General features: G+C 43.7%; 1 protein-coding gene across 5 annotated transcripts in view; it reads left to right on the top strand.

Moving 5' to 3' along the window:
* The first annotated feature begins 17,676 nt into the window (after positions 1 to 17,676).
* Positions 17,677 to 23,299, top strand: part of JADE3 (jade family PHD finger 3) — a 134,393-nt gene continuing 128,770 nt past the window's right edge. The window contains exon 1 of one of the 5 annotated variants that reach the window (XM_047714986.1): positions 17,677 to 17,717. The gene's annotated coding sequence lies outside the window, so the exon portion shown is untranslated. Of the gene's footprint in view, positions 17,718 to 18,014; positions 18,144 to 18,298; positions 18,356 to 19,152; positions 19,173 to 23,299 lie in introns of those variants that run through there. The other 4 variants (XM_047714984.1, XM_047714991.1, XM_047714988.1 and 1 more) reach the window with 4 other exon arrangements.

Here is a 23,299-nt window from a genome sequence, read left to right as displayed (position 1 = left end):
ACTTATTATGCATGTCAAGCTCTATGTTAAGCACTTTACATATAAAATCTCATTTGATCTCAGCAAACCCTAAGAGAGAGCTACTACTACGGTAGATCTGTTCTTAACTGGCCTTGTTGCTGAAATACTTCTTTTCTCTATCCTCTCCTTTTCACGCCCCTCCTCATCAACCTACTGTGTGCTGTTGGCCCCATAGTTGTTCCATCAGCCTCCTCGTTGGCCCACCTACTGAAGATCCCTGCTTACTTCTTTTTTTGTAATTTTATTTTATTTTTTCTTAACATATAATGTATATTTGCTTCAGGGGTACATGTCTGTAATTCATCAGTCTTACACAATTCACAGCGCTCACACGGCCTCCCCCTCTCTGCTTGCTTCCTGCCGTGCATCTTGTACACAGCAGGGGGGAAAAGCTTAGATGTGAAGAGCTTAGCCTTTGGGGGTGGTTTTGTGATCAGTAATTTTCTATCATCTTGTGACACTTCATTTTGGAACTCTTAAGTCATTTCATTTTCTCCCAAACTGGACTGTCAGCTTTTTGAGTAATCCAAATAATGTGTTTTTAAGTCTGGGACCACTTTCTTAAAGAATGAAAATGTCAAAAACTGAGAAGCAGCTTAGATGTCAGGTACTATCATAAAAATAGCCTCAGTATGTCCCACAGTGATTATCACAGGCTGTTAAGAAAAGCCGACGGAGGGGCGCCTGGGTGGCTCAGTGGGTTAAGCATCTGCCTGCAGCTCAGGGCATGATCTCAGGTTCTTGGGATTGAGCCCCTCATCAAGCCCGGCATCGGGCTCTCTGCTCAGCAGGGAGCCTGCTTCCGCCTCTTTCTGCCTGCCTCTCTGTCTACTTGTGATCTCTGTCTGTCAAATAAATAAATAAAATCTTTAAAAAAAGAAAAGTAAAGAAAAGCCAACGGATACTTAACCTGTTTAAAGAACTCATTTTAGCCATTTGATCTCCTGTCAAATAGGACATGACCCATGGAAACTGGTCTTTGCTTATGTTCCACCTCCCCCAACCCCAGAATCCCTTGATTGCTCTCCCCCTTTCCTAGGTCCCTTTACCCCAAAGCTTAGCATTCTGTCCTTCCTCCAGGACTGGCCGGGTTCTGTATGCTCTGGTAAGCCATTCACCCCTGATCATTTGAACTAGTCATGTCAGAGTTGCAAAGGACAGCAATAGAACAGCAGCATAGATCAGAGAATCATTAGACCCGGGTTTGAAACACATTCTTTTACATATTGCCCGTGTAGACCAGCGCAAGCTATGTTGTTTTTCGTTTTCTCATCTGTAAAATGAGAATTATGACTGCTTTGCTGTTATTTTGAGTATTCAGTGAAATTAAGTGAAAGGACGCGCCTCAGTGTTAGTTCTTCTCCTTAGTCATATAAAACCTAGAAGTATTACTTTTCTCCTGTCTTATTTTCTCAAAATGACACCACACTCAACTGTGGACAGACAGCAAGACTTCTGTACGTGCCCCCTGTTGGCCTCAGGCAACCAAATACTGCTGGAGACAACTAGGTACTGTTTGGACGAACACAAATATGGATGTGATTGAGGGGGTTTTACTACTCTTAGAGATGCCACTCAGTTAGGAACTTCTTTTGGATTCCGACGAGTACTGAACACCGTAGGGTGGGGGTGGGAAGATGGAGGGACCTGTCAGCAGGGCACCAGAAGAAGAAGAACATGCCGGGTCCCATGTAACAGTCTTGGAGTCGGGCGGCGAGTCAGCCCAGCTACTCCATGATGCCTGTAAGACCCCAGGCCCTCCCTGCCCTGCTGTCCTCCACTTGGAGGCTCTCCTCTACACTGGTAAGATGGCTCTCATCACCAATACCTCTAAGTATTGTGACTGCATTCTAGGTAGAAAGAATGGAGAAGGTGAATAGCAAACGGCCAGCTAAGTCTGTCCTTTTTGTCAGGAAAACAGTCACTTTCCCAGAAGCCTTACTCAGGAGCCATCTACTTACTGTCTCACTTGCCAGGGCCGGATCACATGGCCATCCAACCTTCTAGGGAGGCTGTGGAGCTGAGTATTCTCCCTGGGTACATCATCTCCGGGAGAAATGGAGCTGCTGGCAGGAAAGGTAAAAAGAATGGATATTGGGTTAGCAACTACCAGTGTTTGCCACATGAAGCTTACCATCTGTTTAGTTAGAATACACCATGAACAGATGGGAGGAGAAAAATTTAAGAACATATCCAAAAGTGGGATGCCTGGGTGGCTCAGCCGGTTAAGCGCCTGCCTTCGGCCCAGGTTGTGATCCCAGCATCCTGGGATCCAGTCCCTCATCGGGATCCTTGCTCAGCAGGGAGCCTGCTTTTCCCTCTGCCTGCCGCTCTCTGTGCCTGTGCGCGCTCTCTCCTCTCTCTCTCTCTCTCTCACTCACTCACACACACACACACACACACACACACACACAAACTAATAAAACCTTAAAGAACATACCCAAAAGGAACCCAAAGCTTCTTTCAGAGAGATAAAGAACAGGATGAAATAATTTGGGGAAGGTCTCCCAGGAAGTAAACTCCCAAGAAATTTCTGAAGAACTTTAGGAACAAAATTATTGCTGTTGTGATTAAAACAACCAACTGGTTCACGTATCCCATCAGACATGTAGGATTTATGGATGGACTTGGATGGAGCACAGAAGGGCTGGAACAGTGTTCATGGGCTTCTGCCCCATAAGGCCGTGGGGCTTCTATCATCAGAAAGCTGAATACAGACTCTGAGAAATTCAGATGACGGTTTCCAAGAGGAACTACCCCTAAGCCACACGTGATGTGGTTTACTTTCAATATGGAAAATGATATTTAGTCTCCAACATTGGGTATTCTCTAGAATCAGACACTTCTTTAATTCCTTTCGAAATTTCTGACTTAGGAAATCCACTCTAAAGAGAGAATACAAAGTTCAGGGAAAAATTCACGTTTTTCTTAAGTGCATATAGATTCTGGGTTTATATGTAAAAGTGAAAACAGGGATTGCACCATCCAGAATTCCACCAGATAAATAGAATCATTAGGATACACATATTAAGAATTTTTTAAAGATTTATTTATTAGAGAGAGAGAGTGAGTTTGAGTAGGGGTGAGTAGCCATCCACAGGTGGGATTTCTTCTTCAGGGAAGCCTCGATTCTGCTCTTAAAGCCTTCAACTGATTGAGTCAAGCCCACCCAGATTATCTAGGATAATGTTCCTTACTTAAAGTCAACTGATTATAGACATGAATCACATCTACAAAATACCCCCAAACTTAGATTAGTGTTTGATTGAAAAACTGGGGACTGCACCCTAGCCATATTGCCACATAAAACTGATCATTACAGGTTTGGTGGGTGTTTCATTTTGTCTTCAGTCTCCATCAGTGAACACTTTATTCTTTGTGAAAATAAATCACAAACCCAAACAGGCTTCCAAGAAGAGAGGGAGTCAATATCATCAATCTGTGGCACTGGCATTAATACATATTTGGTCTATGAAGGTCATTAACCATCTGGTAAGAGGAAGCTTCGTTGATTACAATTCATCCTTTGGGTGTCTGCTGTTGCCTGATTCCACTAAACTGTTTTCAGTTTATTGGTAGGAAAATTAGCCCTCCAGTTAAAGTGAAGTTTAACACATAGAAAAGGAAGTATTTCAAGGAACCAGTGTGTATTTCTTCATTTGTAAATCATTTCCTCATGCTACAAATGTTTAATGAGTACTGGGACAGGTTAGCTGGCTATTTCAAAAAATGGTGGCTGCTGTTACACTTGTAGAAAAATATTACCAAGCCTGACTTAAGGACACATTTAAAAAAAAAAAAAAACTAAATAAACAGGGGCACTTGATTGGCTGAGTTGGTTAAGCGTCAGATTCTAGATTTCCGCTCAGGTAATGATCTGGGGGTCCTGGGATCGAATCCTGCTCCCACATCAGGCTCCCCACTCAGCAGGGAGTCTGCTTCAGGATTCTCTCTCTCCTCCCCAAAATAAATAAATCTTATAAAAAATAATAAAACCTAAGCATATAACCATTAAAAGTGGTGGATGCTTTTAAATATTCAAACCCATACAGGGTAGAAAGCATTTTGTCTTGAAGTGTACCTACCATCTACTAATAATGTGGGGCAAGTTATTTTCTCTCTGAGCCCCAGTTTGCTTACCTATAAAATGGAAATAATGGGGGTTATTTGAGGTTGTCTTGAGGGTTTGGGGAGGATTAGATGAGAAAATATGTTAAACACTTGGAACACGGCAGGTGCTCTACAAATACCGATTTTCTGCCTACTTCCATGAATATAGACTCGATTTGACAACATTATGTTGGATATCAATACGTAGCAAAGAATCAAGTGAGGTTACCAGTGCCCATGAACTTGTCACCCTGGCTACATACACTCTCTCACTGTAGTTTCCGTTGCATTTACTTATGTGCATATAAAGACCATTTTTACAAGTTATCATTTCAACCATGAGTGCAGAGAAACTTGCCAGGTATTTACAATTGCTTTCTTGTTTGAAAAATCAGCATTTTTCCAAATTTCATCTGAAAATGTTCCTGTGAGTCATAGTGGTGAAGTTCGGAACAAATGTTAGATGTCACCAGATTTCACAAGTTTGAAATAGTTTTTGACTCAGGAAAAAAGGGAGCATTCTTAAATTCTTCTCCATATCAGACTTTCTCATGCTTGATCTGCAGGTGGGCAGATGCACAGGTTGTTTCGTTTTATTATTGTTAATTATACAAATAATACCACTTTATTTTCCCTTAAAAATGGAAATAAATCTAAAATTCACTTTGATCTCTACTAGTGATGGGTAGCTACAATGATCAGTTTGGTCTGTATTCTTCCAGACTATTTGTCTCTGGATTTACACATACATTACCTGTACAGACAGATGAACTTATACGGAAAGTAGTTATTTTACTTCTCTAAGGAAAAGGGGGCCCATTATTGATTTTGACCATGTAAAATTTGGTGTGATGGGAAAGGCAGATTGGAGAGAGGAGAGAAGGAAAAAGAAAGGAAGAGAGGTCTTGCCAAGAGTGATCATTTACTTCTATTTCTTTGGCCCTTTCATTTTGGTCTTCTGAGCCTATTTCTTTTTTTTTTTTCAAGATTTTATTTATTTATTTGACAGACAGAGATCACAAATAGGCAGAGAGGCAGGCAGAGAGAGGAGGAAGCAGGCTCCCTGCTGAGCAGAGAGCCCCATGTGGGGCTTGGTCCCAGAACCCTGGAATCATGACCTGAGCCGAAGGCAGAGGCTTTAACCCACTAAGCCACCTAGGCGCCCTTCTGAGCCTATTTCTGGCAGGTTACACCATCAACATGTCTGCAAGATCCAGTTTAATCCATGGGTGGGTTCAACAAAGACAGATACACAGCCCCTGACGCCTTCTGAAGGTCTCAATCCACCAAAGTCCATCATCAGTTTCATTTTACAAATTAAAAAAGAAGAAGAAGAAGAAAAATAGTTTTGGCTTCCAAGTGTAAACCAGGGGCACCAGCTGGCTTAGTCAGTAGAGCTTGCCACTCTTGATCGGGTGGTGAGTTTGAGCCCCACTTTGGGCGTGGAGATGACTTTTTTTTTTAAAAAGTGCAAACATAAGTCACCAAAGGCAAATTCTGTTTTCCAACCGAAACAAACCCTTTGTTAATCATTTCATTAATTTCTTTTAAAATAGGAGGTGGGGTGCCTGGGTGGCTCAGTGGGTTAAATCTCTGCCTTCTGCTCGGTTCATGATCTCAGGATCCTGGAATCGGGCTCCTTGCTCAGCAGGGAGTCTGCTTCCCGCCCCCCCTCTCTCTGCCTGCCTCTCTGCCTGCTTGTGATTTCTGTCTGTCAAATAAATAAATAAAATATTTAAAAAAATAAAATAAAAAAGGAGGTGACTTCAAATTCCAGACAAGAGGGCATAGCCTCATTTCTCCTTGCTCCTCCCTGCTAAGTACAGCTCACTAGAACGCCTGTAAATAATACTAAAGCCCATAATAAAGGGACTCTTGTGGTGGCAAGAGGAACGTGGGCCAGCTGGAGACCACAAGATTCGAGGAAACCCAGTGGTGTGCTCCCTGTTTTTTCAAAATCCCAGCCTGGGTTCTGGAGAAGCCTGCAACCTAGACTCTCCAGAGCGGACCAAAAAGAAAAACAGAACAAACAAATAAACAAAAAAATCAAACAAGCAAAGACCAACAAAACCAAAGAAAAACTTTTCCTTTCTGGCCAAAGGACCAGGAAAGGAGAGAATCCCAGTCCAGTAGGAGAGAAACCTCTGACAACACCTACCCTAACCCAGCCAGAGGTGTCAGCAGAGGCCGAGGAGGGACCAGATAGAGACTCTGGTTCCCTATCCAGTAGCCTCAGGAGACTAGGGGGGAACGCCCTCCTCTCCCTCCAGGAACACCAGCCAAGACAGGGGGAGCCTCAGCAGCACCAGGCAGCCCCAGGAAGCACTTTCCTCCCCCGCCCCTGGCACCCATCCAGAGCGAGCTGGAGCCCCCTCCGAACTAGGCAGCCCTGGGGGGAGGCGTGCTCTTCCCCTGCCAGCAGCCTCCGGGACCCAGCGAAGGGTCCCTGCGACCGTGCCCCGCCCCCCCAGCAGCAGCAGCAGGTAGCCAGAGCGAGCACTTCCAGCCCCTGCAGGCCTGGCATCCCCCCATCCCCCATCTGGTGATCTCCTGACCCCCACCACGTGGCAGGTGGCAGGGAAGGCACTTTCCTCTCGAGCTAGTGGCGTCGGAGGAGAGATTGTGGGGGAGTGCGGACATCTGCCGCTTCCCTCCCACCTGGCATCCGCTGAGAATCCAGAAAGATGCTTCCCCTGGCGGGTGTTGCCGTGTCAGTGGAGACAGAGTGAGGAATCCGGACTTTCACCCTTGTCTGTCAGTGGCAGCTGGTGCCCCTCAGGCTTCCAATTATAAAGTGAAGGAAGGATCTCAAGGAGGAGGGAGCTGGAGAAAGGAATTCTTTAAATCTGCCTGGGGAGTGAGGAAAGACACCTGAGGGACGACATCAACACGCCTAAAAGTCTGAGAACAGAACCGCAGTGCAGAATACTACCTAAGTTTTCAAAGTGGCTTTAAGTGGCACACAGACAAAGCAGACCGGGATAGCACAGTGAGGGTTCTGAAAACTACACTGTCATTGGAACCACAGTCCACAAAAGGAGGCCATGCCCCCTGTGCTACACATGGGGTCACTGCCTGCTAATACAGAAGATTTAAGTAGGATCCAGGGTCCGCTAACATCCCAAATGTCCAGGAGACAATGGAAAAGCCCTCATCATACTCAGAACGAGGATAATCACAGCTTGAATGGGAAAAGACAACCGACATAACCCAGTGGAGGGTGGGCCGGACAGTGGGCACTTGGGGGGCTCAGCCGGTGTCGGGCTCTTGGTTTTGACTCAGGTCATGATTTCAGGGTCCTGGGATTGAGCCCTGGGTCAGGCTCTGCACTCAGCCGGGAGTCTGCTTGAGGATTCTCTCCCTTTACCCTCTGCCCCTCCCCTGCTCACTCTCTCCCTCTCAAGTAAATAAATAAATAAAATGAAAAAAAGAAAAGAAAAAAAGACCTAACATTGAGATAAATCAGATACTGGAATTACCTTACAAGGACTTCAGAGCAACGATCATTTAAAAACATGCTTCAGGGGCGCCTGAGTGGCTCAGTGGGTTAAAGCCTCTGCTTTCGGCTCAGGTCATGATCCCAGGGTCCTAGGATCGAGCCCCGCATCGGGCTCTCTGCTTCGGCAGGGAGCCTTAAAAAAAAATAAAATAAAATAAATAAAAATAAAAACATGCTTCAATAAACAGTTACAGATTCCCTTGAAACAAATGGAGGAAAAATAGAAAACTTCAGCCAAGAAACAGGGGTTACAAAGAACACCCAAATGGAAATTGCAGGAGTGAAAAATCATCAGAATTAAAAGGGGACTGGCTGGACTCAGAGTAGCATGAAGATGACAGGACAGAATCAGTGAACTTGAGGACAGAACAATAGAATTTCTCCGATCGGAAAAAAAGAGAGAGAATAGATGAGGGGGAAATATCCCAGAGTCTCAGAAGCCAGTTGGACAACAACAAAAGTACTAATTTTTGCATCACTGAAGTCCCTGAAGGAGAAGAGAGAGTGGGACTGAAAATGAATTGGAAGAAACAATGGCTAGCTTAACTGTTGAGAACAAACTGATGGTTACCAGAGGGGAGGTGGGTGGAGGGCATGGGTGAAATAGACAATGGGGATTAAGGAGGGCACTTGTCCTGATGAGCACTGGGTGTTGTACGGAAGTATTGAATCATCATATTGTACCCCCGAAACTAATATGACACTGTATGTTAACTATGCAGGAAGTAAAATGTAAAAAACACAATATTGAATAGATCACTAAACAAAAGTAATAATTAAAAAAAAAAAACAAAGAAATAATCAGCTGAGAATGTCCCAAATTTGGCAGATATAAACCTACAGATTTAAGTAGCTCAGTGAAACCAAACAGGAAAACCCCAAAAATACAATACCGAAACATATCATAAACAACTTCTGAAAATTAAGATAAAGAAAAAATCTTGAAAGCAGCTAGAGAGAAAAAAATTCCTACCTGTAGAGGAACACTGATTCAGTTGATAGCAAATTTCTCATCTGAAATCTGAAATCAAAAGATATATTTTTCAAAGGATGAAAGAGAAGAATTGCCAACTCTGAATTCCATGTTCAGGAAAAATATCCTTCAGGAATGAAATGGACATTCTCTGATGACCTAAAACTTACTAAATTTTCACTAGCAGATTTACCATTACTGAATGGTGAAAGGAAGTTCTCCAAAGAAAATGGAAATGATAACAGGGGGCTTAAAATTTCAGAAAAGAAGGAAAACAATGAAATGTGTATAAATAAGGATAAATAAAGTAGATTGTCTTTTACCTCATGAATTTTTTTCAATCATGATGGGTTGTTAAAGCAAAAATTGTAACACCATCTGATCTGGGGTTCAATGTATGTAGATGAAATCGGCAAGAAAATTATATTTTAAAAGTAGGAGAGTAAAGGGACCTAAATGAAAATAAGTTTTCTACACCCAGCAGACTGTGATAAGTTATATACGTGTGTTTTATTATTTTTAAAAAATTTATTTATTTTTAAAAAGATTTTTATTTATTTGAGAGAAAGAGAGAGAGAGAGAGTGACAGAGATAGCAAGAGAAAGCACAAGCAGGAGGAAAGGCAAAGGGAGAGGGAGAAACAGGACCCCACTGAGCAGGGAGCCCGACATGGGACATGGGGCTTCATCCCAGGACCCTGAGATCATGACTTGAGCTGAAGGCAGACGCCTAACCAATTGAGCCACCCAGGCAACCCTAATTTTATTTTTTTAAGATTTTATTTATCTGTTTGACAGGAAGAGAGAGAGAGAAAGAGAGTAAGCACAAGCGGGGGGATCAGCAGGCAGAGGGAGAAGGCGAAGCAGGCTTCCCCACTGAGCAGGGAGCCCAACTTGGGGCTGGATCCCAGGACCCTGAGCTGAAGGCAGATACTCAATGGACTGAGAAACCCAGGTGCCCCATAAATGTGTGTTTTAATACCTAGAGCAAGCATTAAGAAAACTATATAAAGTGATATACTTAAAAACACTATGTAAGTCAAAATGGAATTCTTTTTTTTTAAAAGATTTTATTTATTTATCCGACAGAGAGAGATCACAAGTAGGCGGAGAGGCAGGAGGAAGCAGGCTCCCCGCTGAGCAGAGAGCCCAGATGCGGCTCGATCCCAGGACCCTGGGATCATGACCCGAACTGAAGGCAGAGGCTTTAACCCACTGAGCCACCCAGGCGCCCCTCAAAATGGAATTCTAAAAAATATTCAAGTAACCCACTGTAAGGCAAGAAAGGAAAAGAGAAAAATGAGAAATAGAGAGGGGAAAAAAAGTTAGACTTTAGCCATAAAATATCAGTCACTATGTTAAGGGTGAACAGTCTAAACACATGAGTTAAAATACAGAAAGTCACAGAATGGTTGTAAAAAACAACCCAACTAGGGGCACCTGGGTGGCTCAGTGGGTTAAGCGGCTGCCTTTGGCTCAGGTCATGATCTTGGGGTCCTGGGATCAAGCCCCGCATCAGGATCCCTGCTCAGTGGGGAGCCTGCTTCTCCCTCTCCCACTCCCCCTGCTTGTGTGCTTTCTCTCTCTCTCTCTCTCTCTCTCTCTCTCCCCCTGTCAAATAAATAAATACAATCTTTTTTAAAAATTAAAAAACAACCCAACTATATGGTGCCTACTAGAAAGTCACTTCAAATATGACAATATAGGTAGGTAGAAAATAAAAGGATGGAAAAAGACATGCTACTCAGATATTAATTTGTAAAAGGCATGCCTATATTAATATCAATAAAGCAGACTTCAGAGCAAACAAAATTACAGGGACAAAGAGGGATACTGCATAATGATGAAAGGGTCAATCCACCAAGAAGATAGAGCAATCCAAAATGTGTATGCATCAAACAGAACTTCAAAATCTGAAAGAAGTGAAAGGAGAAACAGAAAAATCCATGGTTACAGTAAAAAAAAAACTTCAGCACTCCCTCTTAGCAGTAGAACTACTAAACATAAAATCAGCAAGACTATACAACTCAAAACCATAAAGCAACACGATCTAATATATAGGACACTCCACCCGATAACAGCATAATTCACATTCTTTTCAAATACCCATAGAACGTTCACCGAGAAAGATAGCTCATATTCTGGGTCATAAAACAAACTTCAACAAACATAAAAGAACTGAAATCATACAGAGTATGTTCTCTGACCATAGTGGAATCAAACTAGAGATTAATAATATAGTCAACAGGAAAATCTCCAAACATTCAGAAACTAAACAACTCATTTCTTACTAATCTATAGGTCAAAAAGAGACTGTCAAGCGAATTTTTTTAAAAAATACAATGAACTGAACAAAAATGAAAATATAACATAACAAAATTGGTGGAATGTAGCTAAAGCAGGGCTGACGTGGGAATTTAGAACACGAAATGCTCACTTACATTAGGAAAGAGGAAAAGGTCTGAAATCAATCACCTAAGCTCCCACCTCAAGAAACTAGAAAAAGCAGAGCAAAATAAAATGAATTCAAAATAAATAGAAGGATAAAAATAAGAGGGGCGCCTGGGTAGCTCAGTTGGTTAAGCATCTGCCTTTGGCTCAGGTCATGATCCCAGGGTCCTGGGATTGAGCCCCACGTTGGGCTCTCTGCTCAGCAGGGAGCCTGCTCCTCTTTCGCACTCCCCCTCTGTTCTCTCTCTCTTTCTCAAATAAATAAATAAAATCTTAAAAAAATAAATTCTTTAAAAAATAATAATGAAGAGTAGAAATCAATTAAATTGAAGACAGGAAAACAACAGAGAAACTCCATTAAACAACGAGCTGTTTCTCTGAAAAGATCAAATTAATAAACCTACAAGAGAGAAGACACAAATCACTAATATCACAAATGCGAGGGGGAAATCTTACTACAGACCCTGTAGCCATGGAAAGGAAAATAAAGTCCTCAACACAATACCCAGATTCTTTGGAAAAAAGATGCTATGTGAATGTCTGTCCACAGCAAATTTATAGTCAATCTATGAACAGAATGTTCATAAAGTCTGTCTCTATTTGGAAAAGAAACTTGCAAATTATTTAATTTCTTTGACACTAACCCCCCCACCCCACCCACCTCCATCCCCACTGTATGATCCAGCAATCTCACTTCTGGGTGTATACATCCAATGAAATAAAACCATTACCTCAAAGAGATATTTACACTCCCATGCTCATTGCAGTATTATTCACAATAGCAATAGCCAAGTATGGGAACAACTTAAATGTCTGTCAACAAATAAATCGACTAAGTAAAGGGATCAACTAAATATATATGTATGGATCAAGTAAATACATATATTTATATATATCATATATACATATACATACATGTATGTATGTGTATATATAATATATATGTGTATATACATACACACACACCCCACAATGGAATATCATTCAGCCTTACAAAAGAAGAAAATTCTGCCATCTGTGACAGCATGGATGGACCTGGAGGGTACTAGGCTAAATGAAATAAGCCAGACAGAGAAAGACAAATATTGCATGGTATCACTTACACGTGGAATCTTAAAGATTTTTTTTAATAGAAAATAAAAGTGTCAAAATCATAGGGGTGCCTGCGTGGCTCAGTCGGTTAAGCATCTGCCTGCAGCTCGAGTCATGATCTCAGGGCCCTGGGATGGAGCTCAGCTTCAGGCTCCCTGCTGGGGGGTGGGGGGTAGGAGTGGGGAGTCTGTTTCTCCCTCTCCCTCTGTGGCCATCCCCTGCCCCGCACATGCTCTCTCTTGCACACACACTCTCTCTCTCAAATAAAATCTTAAAAAAAAAAAAGTCAAAGTTATAGATCCAGAGAGTAGAATAGTGGTTACCAGAAGCTGGGGGTGGGAGAACTAGAGGTTGATAAAAAATTATGAACATTCAGCTATAAGATGAATAAAGTCTGAGTATCTAATGCATACCATAGTGACTATAGTTGATAACACAGTATTTTATAATTAAAATTTGCTAAGAGAGTAGAACTTAAATATTCTTACCAACAAAAAGAGTAGATATGTGAGATGGTGACTGTGTTTTTACAAAAGGAATACTATGAGAAACCTTAGGCATTTAAATGTAACAACTTAGATAAAATGGACCAATTCCTTGAAAACCACAAACTACCAAAATTCAACCAATACGGAATTTATAACCTGAACAGTCCAATAACTATTAAGTAAATTAGATTAGTAATTTTTTAAAAGATTTTATTTATTTATTTGTCAGAGAGAAAGAAAGAGAGGGCACAAGATAGGGGAGTGGCAGGCAGAGGGAGAAGCAGGCTCCCTGCAGAGCAAGGAACCTGATGCAAGACTCAATCCCAAGACCCTGGGATCATGACCTGAGCCAAAGGCAGATGCTCAACCGACTGAGCCACCTAGGTGTCCCTAGATTAGTAACTTAAACGGTCTTGAAAAAGGAAAGCTCCAGATGCACATGGTTTCACTGGAGAATTCTGCCAAACAGTTAAATAACTAACACCAAATTTACAGTCTTTTCTAGAATACAAAAGAAGAGAGAACACTTCTGTGTTGGGGGTTCCCAAGACCATTCCCAGGCGATGATTCACTAGAAACTCAGCATATAGTCAGACTCATGGCTATGACGTATTACAGTGAGAGACTGTAGAGCAAAATTACCAAAGGGGAAAGGCAAGACACAGGGGATGATGTCCAGAGAAAGCCAGGAACAAGCTTCTAAGAGTCCTCTCCTAGTGGAGTCACACAGGATGTACCTAAGTCCTCCAGCAAAGAGTTGTGACAACACATGTGAAATGCTATCTATCAGGGAAGCTCATGAGAAACTTAGTTCCCAGGGTATTTATTGAGGGTTGGTCATAGAGGTACCCTCTGTCTAGCACTCACCAAAATGCCAGACTCCCAGAAGGAAAGCAGATGTTCAACATAAACCATATTGTTTGTATAAACAGTTTAGGCACAGTGAGCCACTCTTATCAGTCCTGGTAATGATGGGAGCCCTCCTTAAATCCAAGTTTCCAGATGCCAACCAGGGACGAACCTCACAAGCAGGCTGGCCATTCAAAAGAGAGCCATCAGGCCTGCTATGATAACGCTTTTCTGCACAGCTTGGCAATCAGGAGACTTGAAATGTAGTCCCAGCATAAATCACATATGTACAAACAGATTAGGGACGGTAAACCACTCTTATCAATCCTGGGAATGGTGGGAACCCTCCTGAAACCCAAGTTCCCAGTTACCTACAAAGGATCTGTGTATTAACTCTTTTCTGCACAGCTTCCCAACTCATTTTATGAGGCTAGTATTATCCTATTCCCATAACCAAGGACAGTGTGGGGGAAAAAAAACCCTCAAAACTTCTCTCAGGAATTTTGACACAAAAATCTGCAACAAAATATTGGTGATATAGAGTCCAGAAATGTATAAAAAGAATTACACCATAATCAAGTGGGGCTCATTCCAGGTATGGAGGGTCAGTTCAAAAATCGGTGTTCAATCAATGTAATCTACCATATCCACAGGCTAAAGAAGAAAGATCTTATGATCCTATCAATTGATGGGGATAAAGCATTTGACAAAATTCAGCATTCGTTCATGATTAAAACTCTAAACAAATTAGGAATAGAAGGGTACTTTCTCAACTTGATAAAGAGCAGCTAATAGTTTTCTTATGGTGAAAGATGGAATGTTTCCCCCTAAGATAGGGAACTAGGGAAGTACGTCCACTCATCTCACTCTTACTCAACATAGAACTGAAAGTTCTAGCCTGCACAATGAGGTAAGAAAAGGAAATAAAAAGCACACAGATTGGAAGGGAAGAAACAAAACTGTGTTCACAGACAAGATGATTGTCTATGTAGAAAATCCCAAAGAATCTACCAGAAATTTTCTAGAACTGTTAAGTGGATTCAGCTAAGTCAAAGGATAGAAGGTCAACACACAAAAATTAACTGCATTTCTATATGCTAATAATGAACAATGAATGAGAAAGCTGAAAATAAAAGCACAATACTATTTATGATCACTCCAAAGAAAATGAAATACTGTATACACTTAACAAAATATGGACAGGATCTATATGCTGAAAATTCCAAAATGCTGATGAAAGAAGTCAAAGAAAATCTAAAGAAATGGAGAGGTACACCAATCATCTTCATGGATTGGAAGACTCCATATTGTAAAGATGCCAATTCTTTCCCCAAATTGATCTATCAGCTTAGCACAATTCGTAACAAAATCCCAGCAAAGTTTCTGTCGATATAAATAAGTTTGTTCCAAAATTTATACAGAAAGGCGAATGACCTTGAATGGCTGACGCAGTATTGAAGAATAAAGTGGGAAGAATCACTCTACCCAATGTTAAATCTTACTGTTTAACTATAGTACTCAAGACTGGTATTCACAGAGGAATAGGCACATAGAACAACAGAACAGAATAGGGAAGGAAAAAATACCCCCACACTATTAGTCCAACACAAACATGACCGACTGCTTCTGACAAAGGTGCAAAAGCAATTCAATGGAGGAAAGACAGGTTTTTTTTTTGTTTGTTTGTGTTTTTTTTTTACAGAGAGAGATCACAAGTAGACAGAGAGGCAGGCAGAGAGAGAGAGAGAGAGAGAGAGAGAGAGAAGCAGGCTCCCTGCTGAGCAGAGAGCCTGATGTGGGACTCGATCCTAGGACCCTGAGATCATGACCTGAGCCGAAGGCAGCGGCTTAACCCACTGAGCCACCCAGGCGCCCCGGAGGAAAGACAGTTTTAATTTTAATTTTAACAAATTGTGTTTGAGCCATCAGACATCTATAGATAAAAATATGAATCTCGACCTCATTAAGTTCACATTTCATACGAAAATTAATTCAAAATGAATCATGGATTTAAATGTAAAATATGCAACTATAACACTTTTAGAAGGAAATGTAAGAGAAAATTTGTGGAACCTGGTGTGAGGCAAAAAATTTCTTAGACACGACAGTAAGGGGACAATACATAAATGCAGACTTTGCGAAGTGAGACTTCATCAAAATAAAAAATTTTGGTCTGCAAAATCTCTTAAGAAGATGAAAACACCAGTACAGACTCGGCGGGAAAAAATTGCAAACCATGTATCTGACAGAGAACTTGTATCTAGAATATATGAAAAATTCTCAAAATTCAACAGTTAGAAGCAAACAACACAATGAGAAAATGGACAAAAGACATGAACAGACATTTCACCGGAGAGGATATACAGATGGCAAATAAGCACATGAAAAGATGTCAACATCGTTAGGGAAATGCAATTGAACACAGAGAGATATCACTATACACCTATTAGAACGGCTAACATAAAATTATAGTGGACAATACCAAATGGCTGGCAGAGATGTGGAGAAACTGGATGTTTTATACATTGCTGGTGGGAATGTAAAATGGTACAGTCTGGAAAACTCTGGCAGTTTCTTACAACACTAAACTTCCACTCACCACCCAAACCAGCAATTGCTTGGGTATTTGTCACAGAAAAAAGGAAATCTGATGTTTACACAAAAAAACTCTACATGACTGTTCATAGCAGTCTTATTCTTAACAAACAAAAATTGGAAACAACCCAAATGTCCTTCAGTGAGTGAATAAACACACTGTAGAACACCAAAGCATAATAATACTACTACTCAGCAGCGAAAAGGAATGAGCTATTGATACATGCAGCAACTTGGGTGGATCTCAAGGAAATTATGCAAATTATGGAGAAAAGCCAATTTCAAAAGGCATGATTCCATTTACATAATATTCTTGAAATAATAAAATTATAGAGATGGAGAATATGTCAGAGGTTGCCAGGGGTTGGAGTAGGCGAAGGAGGTGACTGTGACTGGGTAGAAGGAGGAACAGTTGATAGTGGTAGTTACACAAATCTACACGTGATAAAATGGTGTAGTTCGATAGACACAGACACAGAAATGTTTGCATGTAAAACTGGTGAAATCCGAATAAGGTCTGTGGATTGTACCCATGTCAGTATCTTGGTTAAGTAAGATATTAACATGGGGGAAACTGGGTGAAGAGTACATGGGTCTGTGCTGTAATACTTCTTACAGATCCCGTGAATCTGTAATTATTTCAAGGTAAGTTAATAAAACAAGGTAAATCTGAAGGACTATGAATGTTTTAGAACACACACATTTGTGTATTATGAAATAGAACAACATCTTTACTATGTAAATCAGACAAAATACAGAAGAGCCTACATTTTTGTTTAGCCAAGAAATGTAAATGAAAATGACAGTATGAGTTCATGGTAATTGCACATGGTCCATTTCCAAACCCAGAGAAATAAACCAAAAGGGGTTTGTTGCTTAAACATCTGTATGAGTTAGGATTCCACCAGAGAAGCCAAGCAACAGGATATTTTATACACACACGGGTGCACACACACACATCATTCATTCATTCATTCATTCAAAGATGTTGGCTTACACAATTTGTGGGGCTGGGTAAGCAAATCCAAAATCTGTAGGGTAAGCAGTCAGAAAGGAATGATCGGGCCCACCCAGATTATTCAGGATAATCTCCCTTACTTTAAATCAACTGATCAGGAGCTTTAATTGCATCCGCAAAATATCTTCACAGCAATGCGTAGATCAACTTTTGATTGAATAACTGGAGCGGTAGCCTAACCCAGTTGACACCTCGAAAAGCCACACACCATCACAGCCCATTTGTGCTGGCAACTGAATAAATTCATTCTGTTAATAGGCACCCTGGCTTTATTATTATGGGTAATTCAAGAGCAAACAATTTAAATCAATAGCGGCCGACAATGAGTTTCCTACAGGAGGGTCCACTTACAGAACTTTAGAGTTGAAAGGGGCCCTGAAAAGCTTAGTTTGTATTTCATCACAGCCAAGGCACCTCCCCATCGTCCTCTCGGGCACTTATCCCGGCCGAGGCTCCTCCCGGCAGCAGCGCGCCCAGCAGGAGCAGAGAGGAACCCACCTGGAGCACGACGCCGCGGGTGCGGGAGCACCGAGTGGGCGGAGCCTCGAGGCGCGCGGCGGTGGCGAAGGCGCCCAGCCCGCCAGAAGAGCGCGCGGCGGGCGGACGGCGGGGAGCCAGTCGGGTAGGGCGAGCGCGGCCGGCGGTTGAGGTTGGGGGGGGGGCGGTGATTGAGGGTGGGGGGTTGGAAGGAAGGGGAAGAGGCGGAGCGTGGGAGCGCACAGTGTCAGGAATACAATAGTGCTCCGCGCCGCTTCAGCCGCCGCTGCCGCTGCCGCCGCCGCCCAACCGCCTGCCCAACGCTGAGGCCTGACGGGCCGGGCGGGCGAGGGCCGAGGGCGGGAGCGGAGGCGCAGGGGGCGGCCCGGGCGGATCAGGCGGCGGGGCGGGGGCGGGGGTGGGGAGGAGATTAGGGGGCAGGTGCGAGGGAGGGGAGAGAAGAAAGCAAGCGGTTAAGGGGGCGGTTACCACCCCTACCGGACTCGCCCGGCACATTGCCGGGCCCGAGTGTGGAGCTTGAAAGAAGGAGCGGCGACCTAGCTGCGCGAAGGTAGGCGCCGCCGAAGCTGGACGCGGCGCGGGCGGCGTTGGGGGCGTCGCGCCGGGTGGGCAGCGGGAGTGGCGGCCTCGGGGAGTCGAAACGGGCGCTGCGGAGCGCAAAGTCCCGGCCCAGCCTCGCAGCATTCCGGGGCGCCCCGGCCCCACAGCGCGGTCGCTCCGGCGTCCCCGGCGTCTTCGGGCCGAGAGCGTGTGTGGGCTGAGGTAAAGTGCCCGCTGGCTCCTCCGTCGGCCCGGGGCAGTGCCGGGTGGCCGACGCGGGGGGCGGGGGCGGACGCTCGGGCTCGGGCTGCAGCTCCGCTCGGGCAGGAATTGAGCGCCATAACTGTTGCGGCCGTTCCCTCCGGTGCCCCCTCCCGGCGCCCCCTCCCTCTCTGTGCTCTGCCCGGTCTCGGGGCTCCCGGGGTCAGAGCCGCGGCGGGGGGACCTGCTCTGCCGGCCGCCCCGGGGCCGGATGCTCCAAGGAGGGCGGGCGCGCCCCTGGCTGTTTCGGTGTGGGGGGCGTGAAGAACCGAGTGCATGGAGAGAGGGGGGCCGGGCGGCTCAGGGAGTGGCGAGGCCCCCGGTGAGTGGCGGGTACCCCCGGAGCAGGAGCGCGAGCGCCCCGCGGGCTGGCCAACTTTCCCTCCCCCTCCCGTCATTGTTCGGGCGCTGCCAGTCCGGGGCCGCCGCAACAACCGCCGAGCGCCTGGCGGTCCGGGGTGTGTGTGTGGGGGGGGCGGTGGGAAAAGCAGGAGGGCTGTGAGAATCTTATGGGAAAAATTTCCCACCGCCGGGCACAGCAAAGTTAACTTTTCTCCAGCGATCGAGTTGGTTTTATTCCCTCAGCCGTGGGGCGATCGATTTAAAAAAAAAAAAAAAAAAAAAAAAGGGAGGGAGAGAGAGAGAGAGAGCCTCCTTCCAATCTTTTTCTCTCGCTTTTTCAGAGCCACAGCTTTGGTGGAGTCTGGCTTTTAAATCGCACAGGGCAACCTGCGTTTATTATTTGTGAGAAGGCAAGGGGGGGGGCGCGGGATCTCGAGTGAGTGACCGTAGTGGTGGTATGTGTAGGCATGTTTCAAAGTTGGTATCATTGTGTAGCCCTGGGACATATGTAGTTCCCAGGCATTTGGCAAGAAACTTGTTTGGCCGCTTCTGACTTTCTGAGTTGCTAGGAAATCCATGGCCTCAGATGTGCGCAAGGTTTTTTGATGTGAGAACCGTTTATCTGTGAAACTGAGGATGGGATCCCCGTCCTCCCGCCCCTCCCGCAACGCCCTCTGATTGTATAAGAAATCAAAACCGTGTAGATGGTGATTTCAGGGGCATGAAGGGAAAGGCGACCTCATTCCCGGTATTCAGTCTGATAAAGATAACTGTCTGCTTCTCTCTAAACTCTGAAAGTAATGGAAAATAATTTAGGTAAAGACGGGTTGCACAACATCTTGGCTCAGTTTAAGCAACCCAGAATCCACTTTCCCAGAGTAGTTCTCTTAAATACCTTCCCTGAAGGCACTTCTTGCCAGCCTGAGGTTGAGGGTGAGGGTGAGAAAGGAGTCGGTCTCAACAAAGCTTTGTGTTTTATTTAATTTAATATTTTTTTAACATCTGTAAACAATGGGAATGTGGATCCCTGCCTCTGTGTGTTTTGCATACCGTAGTTTTCATGCTTTTATAGCATCATGTGATTCCTCTCTGGATAAGTGAAAATAGATTTTTTTCTTTTTTGTTTAGCCGAGTGGTCTACCTCCATAACATATCATTTTCTTTTTCATTTAAAGTGAGCTCTGTGCTGAAATACTTGAATTATAGAAGGTAATGCCTCTCTTCAAGGGGTGAAGGGATTGCAAGAGATCTTTGGGACGTGCTTCTCAGTATTAGCTACTATCACTGCCACCTTTTCTTTAACTGTGGTCTTCTCTACAGTTCTGTTTGCTAGAGATGAGTTCCTAACCTAATATCTTTGCCTTAAAACAGTTCCTTGCATTTTTCATTCAGTCAATTCTGGAATACTCAGGGATGCTGGTCTGGTTCTAGAACCCAAGCATTGTCTTCAGTCTTTCTGTGTCATGGCAGTATGGTAAGTTCCTTCTCACTTTTAGTAGCCTGTGAATTTTGGTCACAGTAGGAGAAAGTGGAGAAAGGCCTTCCACTCCTTCCTGAAGGGTTTCTGATCAACTGGGAGCCAGGAGTGATTCAGAAGCAGCCTTAGGGGTGCCCATGACCCACCTTCCGGCCTGTAGATGAAGTTTGCAGAAGCAGGACACGTGATGACACAGGCTTTCATCATAGTTGAGACAGATGGGTTAGTGAACAAAGGATGTTAGGCTGGTAGGTTGTGTATGATCCTCTCCTTTGATAATGCCTGTCTTTTCCCTTCCTCGTGTTCCATCAGCCATAACAATCCATTTCTCTCCTAAGGAACGCAAATCTATTTCTTTTTTTTTTTTTTTAATTTTTTTAATTTATTTATTCGACAGAGAGAGAGAGAGAGAGAGAGATCACAAGTAGGCAGAGAGGCAGGCAGAGAGAGGAGGAAGCAGGCTCACTGCTGAGCAGAGAGCCCGATGCGGGGCTCGATCCCAGGACCCTGAGATCATGACCTGAGCCGAAGGCAGAGGCTTAACCCACTGAGCCACCCAGGTGCCCCGCAAATCTATTTCTTTTTGCCCACTACTTTGAGACCTGACTGGAACTAGGCAAGTATTTGGGGGAAGATAAGGGGAGGCAGGAGGCATTGGCTGTTTGTGAAGACTTGGCATTACAGAGGGCTCTTACAGGCCTTGACTAGGGATACAGAGGTTGAATATTATCATAGGACATAATGCACCTCTTTCCTCATGGAGGTTACGCAAAGCAGGAGCTGAGGAAGGTCAAGATCATATGCTGGCTTTCATTAAAAAAAATCTCTCATCAGGGAATAACTTAGTTACATCACCTTATAGATGAGGAGTGGGTGTTGGGTGACACCCATCTGGCACTTTCCTGAACTGGCTTACATGGGGACACTGAGTGGTGTAGCAGTATCTCCCTGTTGTTCAGTTACAGGGGCTGGGAAAGCTGAAGCAGTCCGGTTTGTGGGGAGAATCTAGGGTGAATGGGTAAAAATGATGAGCAAATAAAAAGGTAATGGCAAATGGTCATTACAGACCAAATAATACTGCTTTGGGTTTTCTGTTTTCTGAAATATCCGTGACTCCCCCATGGTTATTTTTGCCTCCTCCCTGTAGGTCTCTCCATAGATAATAGCAGCAAAGTTCTTACCTTCAGAACTGCCTCTATGCTTCTCTTGGGTGACAGAAAGAAGGGTCCTGAGGAGAATTTGCCTAACCCATAGCTAAAAAGTAACTGAGAGGGCAGTTAACTGGAGAAAGTAGGTACGGGGCCTGGTGTGGGGAAATGGTACTGGTGTTTTTGACTGATAGGAGATGCCCATGTATTGATTAATACTCTTTAAGCAATATATAATTTCTAAAAGATTTTATTTATTTGTTTATTTGACAGAGAGAGAGAGAGAGAGAACAAAAGAGGAAACACAAGCAGGGTGAGTGGGAGAGGGAGAAGCAGGCTCCCTGCAGAGCAGGGAGCCCAGTGCTGCGGGGCTCGATCCCAGGAACCTGGGACGATGATGTGAGCGGAAGATACCCAACGACTGAGCTACCCAGGCGCCCCAAGCAGTAAATAATTTAATCTCTGTCACAACCCGGAGGCCATAGCTGAGCCCTACTACCCAGGGAGCTCCTTGTCCCTTGATACTGGCTGATAGGCAAGGAAATCTGAGCCCGGAATGTGCTTTTTGAAATAGCTGACAAGAGAATATGGTACCAGCATGGTCAGTACACCAGACCTTGTGTGTTGTAATCTCCTGGGAAGGTTCTTCTTCCTTTTTAGATTTTAAAAACTAATTTTGATTTTAACTACAAAAACTTGCAAGAATAGTACAAAGAACTCCTGTATTCCCTTTATCCGGGGTCAGTAATTATCAATAGGTTGCTCCCCCTTGCTTTATCATTTGCTTTTTTGGTTTCTTTTTCTGAACCATTTGAAAGAAACTGCTGAGAGATTGGCATTTATCAAGGGCATCCTGTCCTGAAGGGTGACGCAGATGTACCCATAGGGTATAGTAGAACTTTGGTGGTGACGCAGGGCCCCAGAGGCAGAGTGAAGTCTACCTGTAGCTGTGGAGCACATATGTGCAAGTCACATGGAATCTCTGGTGCTAGATGTAGAAATCATAACAGTGTAAAAGGGGCTAAGATAAACTCCCTTTTTGTCATCATTCATGTCAAGTGTCTTCCCAACTATGCCAAACTTCCACATTGTTATGAAAATCCACTCTACTACTGTCCAACTTTGCAGCTGTAATGTATTCTCCAAGATTTTCATTTAATTCGTTCAGCAGACAACAGATGTATAGAGTATATGTAGAGTATAAGAGGTGAAATATCGATAACGCCTCCCGTTAAGAGTTCAACATCCAATGTAAAGGAAGAAAGAAATCTAACCCAGTCATGGGGAAGAGCATTCTGTTGAAGGAGTTTACACGATGTGCTTAGAACACCAGACTGGTTAAGGATCTGAAGAATAGATACCTGAGAGTCGAATGTGAAGATCCATTTTCCCTGAGACTTGCTGCTTTTAGATAACAAGGTTCATGAGTTAGGGAAGCCTTTGGTGTGGTATACCCAGCACAAGCTATGGGGTCAGGCCAACTTGGATTCGAATCTATCACTTGATCTGGGCCAGTACTTGATGTCTCTATGCCTCAGTTTCTTCATCTCCTCAATTTGACATCTCCAAGGTAATAATTAATTGAGGTGCTAATTGCTCTGTAAACATTGATTTTGTCTCCCCACCCCACCCCCGCCAATGCAGTATGTGGGGAAATAGCATGAGCAGTATTAGATATGTATTAGATATTAAGGTGGGATCCAAGGAGGTGTTTCTGTTTTTCCTACAAATAAGTATGTAATTTCTAATCGTACTGAGAGCTGTGATGGAGGTCACTATAAGAGATAATAACAGCAGCTATGACTCGTTAACCATTTCCTGTGTACTGAGTACTGTGCTAAGTATTCAACATGGAATATCTTTCTGAGGTGTAAGGCAGAGGTAACTTGCCAATGGTCACACAGCAAGTAAGAGGCAGAATGCTTTTATAAGGGAAAC

Source organism: Lutra lutra, chromosome X (genome assembly GCF_902655055.1).
Source record: "Lutra lutra chromosome X, mLutLut1.2, whole genome shotgun sequence".
Taxonomy (NCBI): domain Eukaryota; kingdom Metazoa; phylum Chordata; class Mammalia; order Carnivora; family Mustelidae; genus Lutra; species Lutra lutra.
This window is presented reverse-complemented; position numbering and strand designations above follow the sequence as displayed.